Raw genomic sequence first — 17,177 nt, 5'->3', positions numbered from 1 at the left:
TTTCTGTATTGGTTTGATTTTTAAAAGAAGATTCAAATAGAGTGAGCCAATTCTACAATGGGTTGTTTTAAAAATCCAGATGCCTCTTAATTGCTAAAATTAGAGTAAAGCCCTGAAGACATAAACAATGTGTTTTAAGAAACAGGTAAGAGGTGGAGACTTTAATGTAAGCACATGAAGCTACCATGCAGGAAGACATGGTAATGCAATTGTGCTGATTTTGTGCATCAGTGTAGTTACTGCTCTGACCAAAATAGTCCCTGCAATGATTTTCTACAATAATTTGCTTAGGAAAAGACAGAACTTTGATTTCATCTTGGGACGATGTGACACAAGCAGTTTGAATCTTTTTGAATTAATTGGTTATATGCCACGTGCTACACTGCTATCACATATTCTAATATAAAATTATCTAATTAATTACTTGCTTATATATCTAATAGTATGCATACAACCATCAAGCATTTTATTAGGCTTCTTTATGCTTATCATCCAAATATTAGTTTATGGTTAAAATAAATATTATTAGATGCACAGGCTTTTGGTTTTGCAGTGTTTTTCCACTCATGGTACACATTTCTCAGTCATTAATTTAAAGGATAATTTTGTTTCCACCCAATTTTAAAATAAGGAAAATTATTTAAATGTTAATTTCTTGTAAATGTTTTCAACTTCCTCAACCATGAATAGAAGGTAATTCCCACAAGAGATTTCTAAGCCATAATTACTGATTGCAGAGGCCTTTTAAAATTAATTGAACTAACTGAGTATAGAAATGCTATCATTGTTAGTCATGACATAGTATATCTACTGCATATTATGCAATCATATAATTTTATTCACTACTGAAGGAACAGAGATGTTTCTTGCTAATTTGACAATGTTCCTCTGTTTAAATATGTCTGGACATAATGTGATAAATCACCTACTAAATTGAGCACTCTTATGTTCCTTCACAAATGTTTGCGACTCAACTCCTGTTTCTGGGGTACCCCACAACACTTTATAATTCAACTACAGCTTCATTTCCTTTGCCTGTTGGCTCTGTATAAGATGCCTTTCAGGTACAAAGTAAAACAAGAAAAGAGCCGAGAAAAAGAGAGGAAAACACCTTCTGAGGCAAACACCCTTGCTACCGTGGGGAAAGGGGAGATCATGGATGAGACAGGGGAGGAGCTCCTTGGTATGGAGGGTGAGAACTCTGCAGCTATGGAAAGAGGGAAGCTGGTGGATGGAAGTACATCCATGACCCAGGTGGGACTGTGTGACCTCTTGGTCAGGCTGCCCTTGCCTCAAAGGTAGGTGGAGGGTGTGAATCCCATGGTGGGGGCAGCACTGGGTCATGTGGTGCTGGAGCAAGTTGATCCAGAACTGCAGGTTCATAACAGTCCTGCTGCACTGGTGAAGACCTAAGAGGTCATGGGAGGTGTTTCAACTGAAAACAAATAGTAGTGGACAGGAAATTAATTCTCAAGCTGCAACAAACTAAAAGCTATTCTTAGCATTTTTGATAATATCTTAATCCACACAGTCAAACTCATAAACCACAAAAAACACCAAGCTTTGGCCTAGAATGAAAAACTAATTTCAGAATCTACGCCTAAGTAATAATTGACTAATCTGTCAAGTACTATGATCAACTTCATTCATACATCTATGGTTCCCACCATAGTTCTTAGATTTTAATGCTGAACTGAGGCTTGTGCCTGTTTAGATATGAAATCCCATGTAGGTTTAAAAACTCTTATTAATGTAGAATGTGTGAGAGCCTAATTTTTGATTGTATGATAATTTAATATTATGCTTATTAAAATAGCTGCAAGTAAAAATGCAGAGCATTCTAATTAGAGAATAATATGCTGTTGTAGCAGAAATGCTAAGTCATGGCTTGAACCAGTGATTGAGCACCTGGTGGGAAGGCAGGGCCAACCGAGGGGAGCTCAGGTGCATGCAATGTGCCTGAGTGACTGGAAGGGGTGGAGCCAGGATCCGACCCTTCCCAGACCTCATTTAAGGGTTGGCAGTGGAGGCAAAGATCTCTTGCTGGATGTCTCTGTGTACCTGAGGCCTTCCAAGGGTAAGCAGGTGTGTTTTTTTTTTTTGTTGTTGTTGTTTTTTCTTCCCTTCTTCCTCTCCTTTTGCTTCTGTGTCCGCAGCTGCTATGTTTGGGCTTATCCTCACTTGCTGTACCCTAGGACTTTGCCACCCCACTGTTACTGCTGTGCTTTCCGTCACATTATAACATTACAGCTGTATTTAGGTACGTATTTTATCTAAGGATTGTAGAAATTATTGTAAGGAAGATTATGGTGAACAGTGAGGAGCAAGTCACTGCACTGAAAGTTCTTCAATTTTTCTGCGTGAGCTATAACTTAATAAAAGTGTAGTGATGCAAGAAGTTTACTCACTTGTGTAAATAGTACACATCCAAAAAGGATCAAGCCTTGCATTACCAACCATAGGATTTTGGCTAAGTAGTCTGCAAATTAAGAAGTTGTGAACTAATTTAAAATGATTAAAGGAAAAATTATCTCTTTTCCATATCTTTGATTAGAGAAGGTAAGTATTGGAGGTGATGCAGTTAAACTATTTTAAGAGTTAAAGTAATTAAGAGACAAGTTAGAAGGCTTACATTAAATAATTAATGAGCTATTTGAATCATGTTTGTACCTTGAAGGTATGTGCTGAAACTGGAAAGGCTTAAAAACAGGCAGTGATATTGTTGATACTGAGGGTTAGTGAACAGAAGAAAAATAAGGGAAACATCACGAACAATTTTAGTGAGTTCAACATGAAACTTGTGAATAATCAAAGGTAGCTTTCTTATTACCTACCAGACACTAATATAGTACCCATTCTATCTGTACTTAGTTCTCATCCAGGACCTGCAAAGAATTAAGGAAGAACCTTTTCTTAAATGTTAGTGACTATCACTATTATTTATTCATTTTATAACAATAAACGCAGGAAATCTCAATCCAGACTGTCACCAAAGTTTAGAAGTTTAATTAAAAATGTTTCATAACCTTCACAAAGAAAACAAAACAAGAACAAAAAATAATAAAGGCTATAGCACAGATACTCAGAACTCACAATTGGCTTCTGTCTGCTCTATGTATCTTAAGTGGATTTCCACATTGGGCTAGAAGGACTTTTCCTATGTTTCTCAGAAAGCCAGCTGTTGAAGGGCATCACAGATGCTGGGATTTTCTAGTATATAATTGTTTTTCCAGCCAAAATAATGAAGGAAAAAAAGTCTATTTGACATTGGTCTGTGGCAAAGCTAGTGTCACTTAATACCCTCTGCTGCACCTCTCCATCATGCCCTGAGCGTAACAGATGTATTCTAGATGTTATAAAAATCATTGTTTTCTGAAAATGAAATGTAAGCATTCCAAAAATCTTCACAGTAAAATCAACCTAAGCTCTTGTAAGAAGGAAAAGAAACAATTAATAAAAACTACATACATACTCAAAAAAACCCACTCATAGACTCTGAAATAAATGCAGTAAGGCAAATAATCTCCTTATTTCCATGCTCATTTTAAATATATTCTCCTTGACTGCTATCAGCCAGAGATGTGCTGTATTCATTTCAAGATTTTTGGATACTTCTCTGATTGATACTGCTGACATAGCCTAAAAAAACCTCATCTTTTATTTTTTGGCTATTTCTAACTAGCAATTGACAGCACTTTGGGACAGATCCAAAATTTGTCAAAGCCATGAATAATCCATCTCCTTGCTCAGTTAATAGCTTGTTCCCTTTCTCCTTTCCTCTACCAATTCATATGCAGACTGCTCTCTGAGTCTGGGCTAACTTCAGCAGCAGCATCAACAGCGTCGAGGACTGACCCATTCAAGGTCATCCCAGAAAACATTTGGAAAGAGAATCTTCCAGGATCTACTTTAATATGCTCACTCTGCAGTTTATAAGGCCTTAGAGAATCTCCAGACACTGGAACAAGATGCAGAATCATAGAGGTATTTTCCAACCTAAATAAATCTGAGATCATCCAGTCCAACCATCAACTCATCACCACCATGCCCACTAACCATGTCCCTTACTGCCACCTCTGTATGTTTCTTGAACACCTCTAGGGATGGTGATTCCACCACCTCCCTTGGCAGTCTGTTTCAGTGCATCACCACTCTTTTTAAGAAGAAATTTTTCCCCAAATCCAACCTGAACCTCCCCTGGCGCAACTTAAAACTGTTACCTTTTGCCCTATTTCTGGTTACATGTGAGAAGAGCCCAATCCCCACCTCACTACAACCTCCTGTCTGGCAATTGTAGAAAGTGATGAGGTCTTCCCTGAGCTGCCTCTTCTCCAATCCCAGATCCCTCAGCTGCTCCCCATAAGACTTGTGCTCCAGACCCTTCACCAGCTTTGTTGCTTTTGTTTGAACATGCTCCAGAGACAAAGGGTGAATGCATATGGGTTTTCGCTACCCAGCCAGTTCACTGCAACTGAAGAAAAGCCAAAGGGCAAGGAGAAGCAGGTAGAAGGTTCTCTAAGCAAAGCAACCTGGTCATGGAAAGTATAGAAAAGCAACTCTGCCCAGTAGCCCCAGGAGAAGGTGTGGGCAGAACTTCAGATAGCTGAGTTTGAAAGACACTCTCATAGCTGGAGACTTTAGGACACTTTTCAACAATTTATGTATAATCCTAGCCTACAGAATTTTTAGTGACTGAAATCCTGTTCCCATGTTGTGAACTTTTCTTTAAGAACCTTTGGAATTCAATATTACCATCTGTTTACTGTTGTTAACAGACCTACCAAGTCTTGTGTGCCTCCACATGGGACGCTTTCTTAAACTCACTGAGGCAAGTTGCAGACTGATACACTTCAAGTGCCAAGTGTCAGCCTGTAATTAACTCAAGTGGCAGTTGTGGTGTTAAAGTAGGATTCAGAGTACCCATACGTGTGGAGCAGGAAAGCTGGTAGCTGCCTTCCTTGGAAAACTGAGCAGCCATATGGGGAATAGATTGGTAGGTGGCTGGTATCGTGAATTGCTACAGGTGTGGGATGTATATGTGTGTGGGAATAAATCTTTGCTAGGCTTGCTTAGTATCTGTAGGATGAAGATGACTTGGAAGATAACTTGAGTGCTTTGGGAACTGGAAAATTCTGCTGGAGGGATTGAGTGCTGCATTTGTTCAGTTTGGCTTTTGGAGATCTTGGGGGCGGTGAGAGAGTTGGTTTTGTACCCCCTGCGTTATTGCTGCCATGCTCACGGAGACTGCTGTTGCTTCACGCTGCTCCTTCACAGCTGGGATTCATAAGAGAAGCAGCAGCTTTGGAACGGCATCAGTCAGAAAGCAATTCTGCAGGCAAGTGTATGACTTAAGATGTATGGCAGGCCATGTCTGTTGCTTGTGCAGCATAGCAGTAATAGAGCATTGCTGCCAGCTTCTTTGTTGCAAAAAGTAAGGAGACTGGGAGTCTTGCTGGCACTGGTCCCTCTCTAAAGGCATAAGAGGATGCTTCTTTTGCTGCACAGAGGCAAATGCAAAAGCAGTCAGATCACAGTTTTTGGCCCTTCTCCTGAATCTTTATAAACCATGTCTGAATGTGAATTTTTATTTTGCTTCAGGAAAAAAGTATGTTCTTCCATTTTGAAACCAGGACATAAGTTTCCTTATTGTGTGTCAGCTTTTGTTTCTAGATGAATCAAGATAATGATTTTATATATTACATAATTCCTTTTTTCCCCTATCCTTCAGGGCTCCGAACCAGAGTAAACACCTTGACAGATAATTCTCTGTTCCTACGTAGCTTGATTAAGAATCTTCCTATAATAGAATCATAGAATCACAGAATCATAGAATAGCTTGGGTTGGAAGGGACTTCAAGGAACGTGCAGTTTCAACCCCTCTGCTACAGGCAAGGTTGCCAACCACCAGATGAAGCACTAGATCAGGCTGTCCAGTGCCCCCATCCAGTCTGGTCTTGAACACCTTCAGGGACAGGATATACACTGCTTCTCTGGGCAGTCTTTGCCTGTGCCTCACCACTCTCTCTGTGGAAAACTTACTCCAAACATCAATCTAAATCGCACCTCTTTTAAAACCATTCCCCTTATCCTATCACTATCTGTCTGTGTAAAAAGTGGATTTCCCTTGGAAGGCCATAACGAGGTCTCCTGGAACCTTCTCCAGACTGAACAAGGACAGCTCCTTCAGCCTGTCTTCATAGGAAAGGTGCTCCAGCCCTCTGATCATCCTTGTAGCTCTCCTCTGAACCATCTCCAAAAGTTCCAAATCTTTCCTATGTTGGGAGCCCAAGACCTTTATGGAGTATGCCAGATGAGGCCTGATGAGGACAGAGCAGAGGGGGACACTTGTTTCTCCTTGCTGGCCACTCCTCTTTTAATGCAGCCCAGGACACTGTTGGTCTTACAGGCTGTGAGAGCACACTACTGGAAGGGCACGCTCCTTTTCAGAAGAGCTACTCTCAAGTTCTTCTCCCAGTCTGTACACATAACTGGGATTGCCTTGATCCAAGTCATGCACATGGCTTTGTTGAACCTCATTAGGTTCACAAGGGCCCAACTTTCGAGTTTATCGTGGTCCCTCTGGATAGAATCCCTTTCTTCTGTCATATCAACCACACCACTCAGCTTGGTGTAATCAGCAAATTTGCTGAGAGTGCAGTCAATCCCATCACCATTGTCACTGATGAAGATATTAAAGAGTACTGGTCTCATGACGGACCCCTGGGGGACATCATTTGTCACCAGCCTCCACCTGGACATAGAGCCATTGACAACAATCCTTTGGCTGTGACTTTCCAGCCAATTCCTTATCCACTGAGTAGTTCACCCTTCAAACCCATATCTCTCCAAATCAGCCATAAGGATGTGGTGTGGGACCGCATCAAAGGCCTTGCTATCTTGACTATTTTGCAGGTTTAGATTCAGTCTTTGATCTTTGGACACTCACATTTGATTGGCCTGGAGTGGCAAGCAGTAATGACCACCACTGACAGTTCATGCCTTTATCCCTGAAATGAGATCTGTGAGATAGAAACAGTTTAGATCACCGCATGCACTTCCAAGATCCCTCCAGAACTGTGGTAGCTATTCAGCCAGCTCACTACATGGTGCTGGAGGAACTTCAAGTAATTATTCTGGAGCCCTGGAATCTGACCTGTAGTGGCTTGGCAGAACTGTATAGATGCAACCTCTAAAGTATAAATGGTGTTTCATTTGCATGGTTTTCATCTTTTAGATAAGCTTATGTTTGAATTTACGTGAATTTTGCAAGGATAATGCAAATAAATTAGAGCTCTTCCTTTTTTCTTTCCCCTCCACAAATATTACTAAATAGAAGTAAAAACTATATATTTTTTTTTCTTCCTATACTGCATCCATTTTTAATGACCAAGTAAATTTTTGAATTCATAATTCAAACCAGATACTGATGTTTAAGGTAAGACTGTAGTCAGTACAGTTGCAAATCAATGCTTGCAAGAATACAGTCTTGACTAAAGAATTCTCTCTCATATTGGGTAGAACTGTTATAGAAAAATATTCCTAGATTTTCAAAAACTGAAATGTAGCCCTTATTGCTCATTACAAATGATTGCATTGTAACTGGACCTGTTTTTATTTATTTTTGTGGGGGTAGGCACTTGAGTCACAAAGTATAACAGTTAGGGTAAGAGGTAAGGTTTCTTACTGTCTTTGTGGTCTCAGCTGGCCTGCTGCGCTCTCATCCATTAGTCCAGTTGCAATGTGAAATGCCTTTTTAAATCTTTACTTCTCTTGCATGATAAGAGGCTATAATACATCATTTTCCATCATATTTTCTGTTGTGCCAAATTAGACATGATTTGTAGGTGTTATTTCCAGATGGAATGGCTCAACCCTACAGATCAAGTGTGAAATGTAACAACAAAATTTTAAAAAAGAAAAAATATCCTTAACCAATCCTCTAGAAACTGTTAAGATTTTCCTGCAATTAAAAGACAACAAAGCCAACAAAATAATAGTCTGGATCAATTTCATTGCAATCCTTTTTATGTGGATTAAACACTTCTCTTTTGAAAAGTCTAACCAAGTTCCTCGAGCATGAAATTACTTTGACCCTATTAGAAGTGTTCTATTTCTGTAGGCAGCTATTGCTTTTCTCAGTTGTCCAACTTCTGTGGAAATAATTTCCTGTTGCTATGCAGCTACCTACCCTAACAGGAGTATATCTGCTTTCCCAGCATTTGCAAAGACCCCTCACCCTTCCTCTTCTCCAGACCTGAAGCTATAGAGCTGGATTAAATAAGAGCGTTATTTGGAGGAGCTGGTCAGCTCTACCTTCTCCTCCACTGCTCAGATGCTGCTGTATTCTTGAAGGGATGACATACAATCCTTTGACAAATTTGACAGATTTCTGTGGGATAGTCTAAAGAACTTGATTTTTATTTACTCTCCCCACTGAAATAGGAACTTCTGAAAAGTCTAAGGCAAAAAATGTCAGTGATGTAATTTCAATTCTAAGTGTTTTTGAAAAGCCTTGAACTATTTTCTCTTGGATAAATGAAATGACGTGAAATGCTTAATTTCAGGCTGATAAAACATTAATCTTTATCTTCCCTTGTAGCAAGTGACCCTTGAGGAGCAAGTTAAAATAGAGATGGTAGATTTCAGATATGTCAGACGCTGTGGCCAGACAACAGTGCCTATTGTGCACCAGCAATCTCGCAATTCCTGTGATCCTCTGGAACCCTTCACGGTCCCATCAGGGATGCTGGAGACAGACCAGAGGATAGAAATCTAGCACAGGAAACATTCTAGTTAGAATCAAAAGAAACCAAAATGAACTGTCTGGCTGTGAGATTTCTGATGGAAAATCAAGACTTCAAAAAATTTTCCCAAAATGAACTGCATTTGGTACAAACCACTTGTTGCATCAGTAAATCATTTCAGCTGGAACACTCAGCTAGCTCTCATCACATCTGTTACACACATTCTCTTTTTCTTTCTACCACATGAACTCAGTTGTTTATAAGGAGACAGACTGCTCATGGTGCTTATTTTGGAGAAGAACTGGGAGGTATTCCAGAAGAAAACTGAAAGATCAGTGGTAACGCTTCTGTCACTTAAAATGACCAAACTTACAAGAAGTGGAAGTTGGGCATTGAGTCCCTTGCTGTGTATTTAAGTTTATATTTGGTCTTTGATTTGGTACATTAGTGCAGAATACAGTTTTCAGTATAGGCTGGATGGGTACTAGTTAGCATTTACTAAGGCTGTAGGCATGAGTTTCATTAAAATGCTTTTTATCATTTTTTTCTGTGGGTCACAAACTATTCCCAATTAAAAAAAAAAGATTTTTTTAGTCACTGTGAGCAATTGTTTTACTACTATCCATTCCAGAGAAAGCTACATTTCCAAAATTGATAGAGTCTTAATAGAGTGAAAAGTGTACTAAAAACCGTGTATTTCTTGTTTCAGTGTCATAACTTTTCTTGAAAAGGGAGCAGAAATAAGAGGTATTTCTATTAAGTTGCATTTCTCAGATTGTTTCTGCTTTTTTTAATGGAAAAATACATTTTTTTCTACTGTTAACAGCTGTTAGCCTTGCTAATGTAACACAGCAGGTGTGAGAATGAACGTTGTATTATCAATAGATGTGCTTTTTAATAGAGTTGTCACAGTTTTAGATACAGAAATAATTGTATTGTCCAAAAGCAAAAGAGTTCAATTTTCAGGGTAGGCTGTTCAGAGTCATAATTAGCAAAACCACAATTATTTGCATGGAAACTAGAGAGAGTTTAGAATTTTACCACATTATTTTGTAAGATTTTTTTCTGAGAATGGTTCTTAATATCAGAAGTAATTGTACCCAACATACTTTAAGTGGACTGTGATAAAAACACCTTCCGATATAATAACTAAATGTATCAAATGTAGAATTTAACACTCTCATAAGACTTTCTTATCTCTGACTGAGGCTATATTTATCTCTTTTGCTCTTTTTCAAATGAAAAACGCATCAGAGTTGAACTGTACATCTTCTTATTCAGTTCTCATGGAAGTAATGCATGAATGTAGCTCTCTGTCAAACCTCTCTGGTGCCAAGTCATTAGCATTCAGAAAAGGAGAATTGGGTTTTGAAAATAGTTTACTTCTCTTGACAATGCAAGCTGATAAGAAACGTTCTAGTAAAGACAGAAATAAATGAAGGAGGAAAGATCAGATGATGGCATCTCATCCTTAGAAGCAGCTTATTTCCATAGTGTAGCCATTATCGTTAAGTTACACTCAGATAAGAACAGCTAGTAATAAAAGCATGGAAAGGTTAACTAAAAGCAATGGAGAATTTAATTTAGCTAAAGTAATATTCATTTCAGTGATCTGGGAGGGAAATGGTGGGAGGAAAGGGGAAATTGTGCAGAATCACCTCTGTTATCTTCTTCACTAAAAATCACAATGCATCAGCTTCTAAAGTGGAGCCATTCAGCAACAGTAAGAGAAATAACAGAGTAGAGAGTAAGTCTAGCATTTACTGAGAAGGAAGGAGTGCTTTTATTGCATTTGCTTTGAATGTTAGAATACTGGCTAGAACAAAAGAGAGACTGGCATATCAGTAGACCCAAGCTTTCCAAGACATGGCTGTTTACTCCATCACTTTTGTTGACAGTAAAATGCACAGATGCTTACAGGAGCTAATGTTTCTTCAGCAGTATACACTGTTGGCACAATGAATGCAATATGAGGAGTAAACTGTGGCAGTCATAAGCTTCTTTACTACAGTATATATATTTCTAGCTTCAGCACAAATGTATATTTATATTTCATTTTGTTGAGCAATTTTTCTTTTTTTTCTTTCACATTAGTAAAGTGTATATCACAGTAGCATAAGCTTTGTTCAGACTTTATAGCTAAACTGGTGGCAGGGCACAGTTGCTCTTTAAATACCATTTCACATTAGATATGTAGTTTTACTAACATACAAACAATCATACCTTAAAATCAGAATAGGCAAGGTACGTTTTAGACTAAGTTTTCCTCGTACTCTAAGTAACTCCAGAGAAAACAAAGATTTTTGTATCTTGTGTATTATGGTCCATGTGTCGTTTAAAATGCAAATATTGTAATTAGTTGACCATAACAATTTACATATTGATATTACTTTCCTTCAACTCTGGGATGGAGGTTTTTAAGTGGTTTTGTGTGTTTATTCCCAACTTTATAACATCTGGTATTTTTCTTAATGTCAAAGTTACATGATTGCCTGAGAATATCAGCTGTTGGGGGGTTGTTGGCTCTTTCAGTTGGAATTCCTGTTCCTTAGATTTTGGAGGATAAGCTTGTAAATAAAACCTTTGTAAACAGAAATATTAGCAAGCCAACAACATCTCTATCATATTTTTGTTAAAACCATTTTGGTAAAGAAGAACTATGATTTTGGGGCCAAGCTAGTTCCAGCTCAATTCCACTTCAGGCTGTGTTTGAAGGTGAATGAGAGAAAATGGACAAGTTCATCCTTTAAAACATTTGCATTCTATCTGTATTACAAATAGAAGTAGTGAATTTGCAGCTGCAGCTAAAAATATTTTGGTTTAGTATCCTGTGAAGTATGTTCTGTGAAAATTAATACTACCAGTCACACTCAGTCTTTTTTTTTGTGTAACACTGAAATGGCACAATCTTTCAGTATATTTTATTCTTGATGCATGCCATTATTTTGAAGGAAGATATTATATAAAAGCAAACAAAACATACCCAGTTGTGCACCTCGGCTGTCCCCTGAAATTTTTATTGCTGCCAGTGGTGAGTTATTTTGTGAAGCTCTGCATGTAGCAGGTAAAGTGCATTATCATACATTTCTTCAGTCCAGCAGCTCCGATCTTTCATCATCCTTTTTCATTTATTCCAACTACAGTTGCTCCCAAATTGCTAAAAACAGAAAAATTGTTTTCTGTAGCTTTTTCTATGAAAAAGTGAAAATCTTTCATGATAACTTTTCTAGGAGTTCTCATTTTGGCAAGTAATGTTAAATGGTGCTACGCATGACTCACGTGTTCGCAGCTGAAGAACTACAAAGAAGTACACAGAATTGTGAGATCTGACCTGAGGCAACATTGTCATACAAATATAAATTTGGGACAAGCCTAAATTCTCTTTTCAGATGAGCAGATGGATTGATGTAAAAGATTTAAACTGACTCAATAAGGTCCAGGAATACCTACATATTCACACAGGTAGAGAAGTGTCACCTCAAACAACATACATAAGCCAGCAAGGCACTCCAGAACTGCTGTCTTGCTTTATTTGTATTGCTATAGTATTCTTTTGGGTTAAATTCAAAATCTTAACTAAGTTAAGAGAACTTTTCTTCTCACTTTCAGAGGATAATGATCTAAATATCTCAAAAAAAAAAATGCTTTTTTATTTTCAAGAAACATATGCTCTCGCCACAATCTTCTTCAAATAGATGTTCCCAAATTTTAAGCTATTAGATGGTCTGTTACATTCTATCATTCCAGATTTATCGTATTTCTTTCTGTATTTGTTTAAATCAGAGTAGCATGAACCACAGCCTGGAGTGGAAATGTATTTTGATTTGAGGAACAACAAAGAAGAAATAAAATTCAAAATAGATAAACAAGAAAATGATGGAAGAAATGCAGCCAAATCTTTCTGCTACATTTGGAGATGATACAAAACATTTCAGACTAAAATCTGCAGGTTGATTTGCCTGATACATACAAAAATGAACTGACAACGACATACTATGTTCGTTGAGTCAGAACAACAAAAACTGCCATTTAGATCTAGCATTTTAGTTCTGTAATTGATAGATGACAACAGCAGCATGATGCATTATCTTTTGGTTTCGATTTCTTTGCTGAAATCGTGCAGTTTTCACTACCGCCTTCTCATTTGTAAGCAGCAATTGTGTGGGCTCTGCACAAGACGCAGAACTCTGCCACCTCTTCCAGCCCTGGCTGTGTTCAACCCGACACCATGCAGCTCAGACATGGTGCTGCTGCAACACCTCAGATTGCAGTGTGGTAGAACCATGAGAGGAGCTAGGCTGGTGGTCTCCATCCCCTCATCTGGGAGCTTCAGGTAAGCTGACCTGTGCTATGCTGCAGGTGTGCCTGAGCCTGGTCATTTCCTGCTGCCTGTGACTTGGTGGCATGAATTCCTGGCTTGAGTTTAGGCCTGCTTCATCACTACAGACTTATGCATCCATCGTTTGTGTGGATGAACCTGATCACTGCTGTTGTACCTGTTCTTCATTTTTGTACTACGTGAGACTGCATCTCTTGTAAGTGAGGTGACTGTACCAGCCACCTTGCTGTCACCCTCTGGCTCACCTTCCCTTTGGGCAGCCCTGCTTCTACTGCTCCCCAGCAGTAAGAGCCAGCTGAGAGCCCACTGCATTACCAGTGAAGTCAGGACAAGCGATACAGTTGGACATTAGCCTACATTTCTTAGTGCTGAAAGTCAGTGACATTTGGGGAAATTTGAGGAAACTTATATTACAAGTTAGGTGGAAATTTTTCACTTAGAGGATGGTGAGGCACTGGCACAGGCTGCCTAGAGAAGCTGTGGGTGCCCCATCCCCGGAGGTGCTCAAGGCCAGGTTGGACAGGGCCCTGGTTAACCTGATCTGGTGGGTGGCAGCCCTGTCCACAGTTAGAGGGTGGCCTTTGAGGTCCCTTCCAGCCCAAGCCATTCTGTGATTCTATAAATCTATGAAATCAGTTCTGTTCTTCATCTCAAAAAATAAAGCAGAATTGGCAAAGGATTACAGATGGTCAGAGGTATGAAACAACTTTTATACAAAAAATGACTAAAAGTGCCAGGACTCTTCAGCCTGGAAAGGCAGTGACTGTTGTGATACAAGCCTTCAAACTGTGAATGTCCTAGAGACCAACTGAAAATAATGCTGAATAGATACAAAAGAAATGGGAAGGACATGGTTCTTGCCACAACATGTCACTGACCTATGGAATTGCTTCTCAGTAGGCTGTGGACTCTAAAAGCTTATATGAGTTCAAAAGAAAAGAAGGCATTAAGAATTAGGTAGATAACTCTTCCAAGACTTTTACTTACTTCCAAGACGCTTTCTTCGATGATAAAAATCACTGAGCCACAAATAACCAGATGTTTGAAGCATCGTTATATGCTTGTTCTGTTCTCTAATATACTTTCCTTGGCATCCTCTAAGCTCCTGCCAGACAGGATGCTGGGCTAGACGGATGTCTGCTCTGACCTGATACAATTGTTCTAATTTTCTTAGCACCACTGGCTGACAATAAGGAGTCATTTGGGCTGTCAGGATTTGTCTATGGAACAAGAACTTTGTGTTTTGAATCTCTAGGGGGAAAATACGAAGTGTCATTTCCTGCAAAAGATTCTGTCTAGTTTCTTCATTCCTGCAGCGTCTGAAGGATGAGAGCATAGAAATCTGTTTTTTTTTTTTTTAATCTCTTACCTACAGATTTTGGCTTTCAATAATAGTTAAGATGGATATTTGTCAAAAATTAAAGCATTACAAGAAATAGTACTATAAGGGTACATATACTTGTGCAAAGACACAAAGTTTCTCATCAATCTCAATTCTGTCCAAGGTGCGTGCTTTTTGGAGTATCTGAGGACTGGAAAAAGATATCAGTGTATTTTTTTATACTGAGAGGTAGCACTTGCTCTCAACCCCCTCTTCTGAATTCCTGTACTTCACTGGGCAGGCTGGAGAAAAACATGGAGAGCTAAAATGGCACGTTTGCCAATTAGTCCTTCCAAATGTCTGTACCCAAAGAGACAAGAGAAGGGTGTCTGTAGAAAGGTGAAGATGAAACTGCCACTCTTGTCATCACAACTCCATTTTCTCTTTGAGTAGATTAGAATACAAATTCGTATCTTTGTATCTTCCACATTTTTTCAGTTGAATCATCCATGCCCCATGGGAAATCAAATAAGCATTTAAAAGAGGGGGGGAGCTCATTTGAGGAGGCTATTAAAGGCCAGATGGCAGAAACACACTGGGGAAGCCGAAGGGGGAAAGTATAAAAATAGGAAACTATTCAGGCAGCAGTGGTGAATATAATGCACGGAAAAAGGCAGAACAAGAGGGAGAAAGTAAAAGGATGGGTTAGGTCCTTTAGAATGAGCTTTCTAAATAACTGAACCAAGTTGTCCAAAGCACCAGCACATTTAAAATTAATAAATTTTAAAAAATTATTTGTAAATATACCTATTCACATAAATTTGCACAAATGGTTATGCACCTTGATGTAAGTGTAGTATCAACAGTGGAAGATTAAGAGCATATATGACACTTTTCTGTCACTAACTAAAAACATGGACCTTTATTTATGCAGTCTAAGAAAAGAAAAACAAGCAGTTTCTGATGAGAGAAATTAAGGAAAAAGGCTTCAAAGAGTCTTAAGGTACACAACAAATTAGACTCACACACCAAAGTAAACTTTGACAGCGCTCATATCGTGGAGCGGGCAGAAAGGATCTAGATAAATACCAATTTAGGTTTAAAAGACTGCTGGAAAGACACTGAATGGGGAGAGAAACTTCTAAGACCTGCATTAAAAGCAGTATGTCACTTCAGTTGTGTTCTTGCTCTGAAGACATCAGGAGCATGACATTGCTGTAGCTGCGTGTACCATCTTTTGTATTTCAATAACCAGCTGGGTTACTGTAAAAGGAGCGTCAGCCTTTGTTTGGACTATTGTTTGGACATTATTTTCTTGTGTGATAGAGACAAGAAGAAACCTATTGGTATTTTGAGATACACTTGTTGTTTTGCATAATTCTTGTAGTTTTTCAGGGAATGGCATGACCTTGTAACAGGAGGGTTGGGTTGGGTATTTGGAAATGGTTCTTCAGCAAGAGGGTGGTTGGGAACTGGAACGGGATCCTCAGAGAAGTGGTTTTACTCATGTTGGGTAACAAGATGCTACTGCACTCTGCCACTCACTCTAGAAAGTAAAACAAATGAGAATGTTTCTTGTCATAATCTCTTACTCTTTCTCACATTCATACTATTATATTAAAAGGAGCTAGAAGAAAAAATGTAATAAATTCACATTTGATATAAATTGCAATCGGGAATGCTACTTTGAAAAAAAAGCTTCTTATTTTCTTATTTTGCCTCTCAATAAGATGAGAATCTGCAATAGCACATTTGGAAGAACTGTTGTCTTAGAATTTGCATGAGAAATATGTTTTCCACTCTAATGTGTGTATATATATAGAGAGAGAGAGAGAGATCACTCTGAAAGTAATGCCTCCTATTTATTTCCATGGAAATTACAGCAGGTACAAAAAACACTATGGCACTGTTTGATAGAGCAAATTCTCAGCATAAAACGCTATTTTTCAACGTAGCCATCACCATTGGTAAAACATTTTCACCAGCAATGAACAAGAGCCTGCATGCCGTGCTCATAAAATTCTGCATCAGCGGAGGTGACCCACTGTTTCACAGCTTCTATGATAGCATCATTATTGGAATGTACTGCCCTCCGCCTCACTGGGCTCACATCCACTGTTTGGTCTCCACAAATGTTCAGAAGAATGATCCTTATCTTGAGTTTTGGACACTCTTAGAAGGTGATTAGTGATCAAAAACCAATAGTATTGCTTTATACTAGCATAGTGTTGAGCTCAGAATGACTTAAATACATTGCTTTGAATGCATTCATAGCCTAAGAGCTTCTATCAGCTTCATCCACAAACTGAGACCTGAGTACCTACTGAAATGTATAAAGAACAATAAACCTGAACTTGGGGTTGGAGATCAAATCCCTGCACTTCTTTCCCTGCTAAAAATCTATCCTCATATAGTATAAAACCACAAATTTAATTAAAATGAAAACCGATATCAATTCTGCAGTAGCATTGTTTGACTGTGGACCTTTGTAGCTGGAAATTTGGTAAGTCAGAGTTTCTGCCATCTCCACGTTAAGAAGCGATGTTACGTTAGTCATTCTGGTTAAAAGGAAACTGACAATGAAAGTACTTAACAAGCAGAGAAGCATAAAAATCTTATTAGACATTGTGGAACAGAGACTGTTTGAGAAGAGTTGCTTGAATCTCTCGTGAGTAAATAAGAGGAGTAAGAAAAAAGGAGGAATAAGGGAAAGGATGCAAGTCAAAAGTCTTATGATGACGAAGAACCTGGAGAATGGATAAAAGAACCCCTA

The sequence above is a fragment of the Numida meleagris genome, chromosome 2 (assembly GCF_002078875.1).
Source record: "Numida meleagris isolate 19003 breed g44 Domestic line chromosome 2, NumMel1.0, whole genome shotgun sequence".
Classification (NCBI taxonomy): Eukaryota; Metazoa; Chordata; class Aves; order Galliformes; family Numididae; genus Numida; species Numida meleagris.
Note: the sequence above shows the minus strand (reverse complement) of the source record.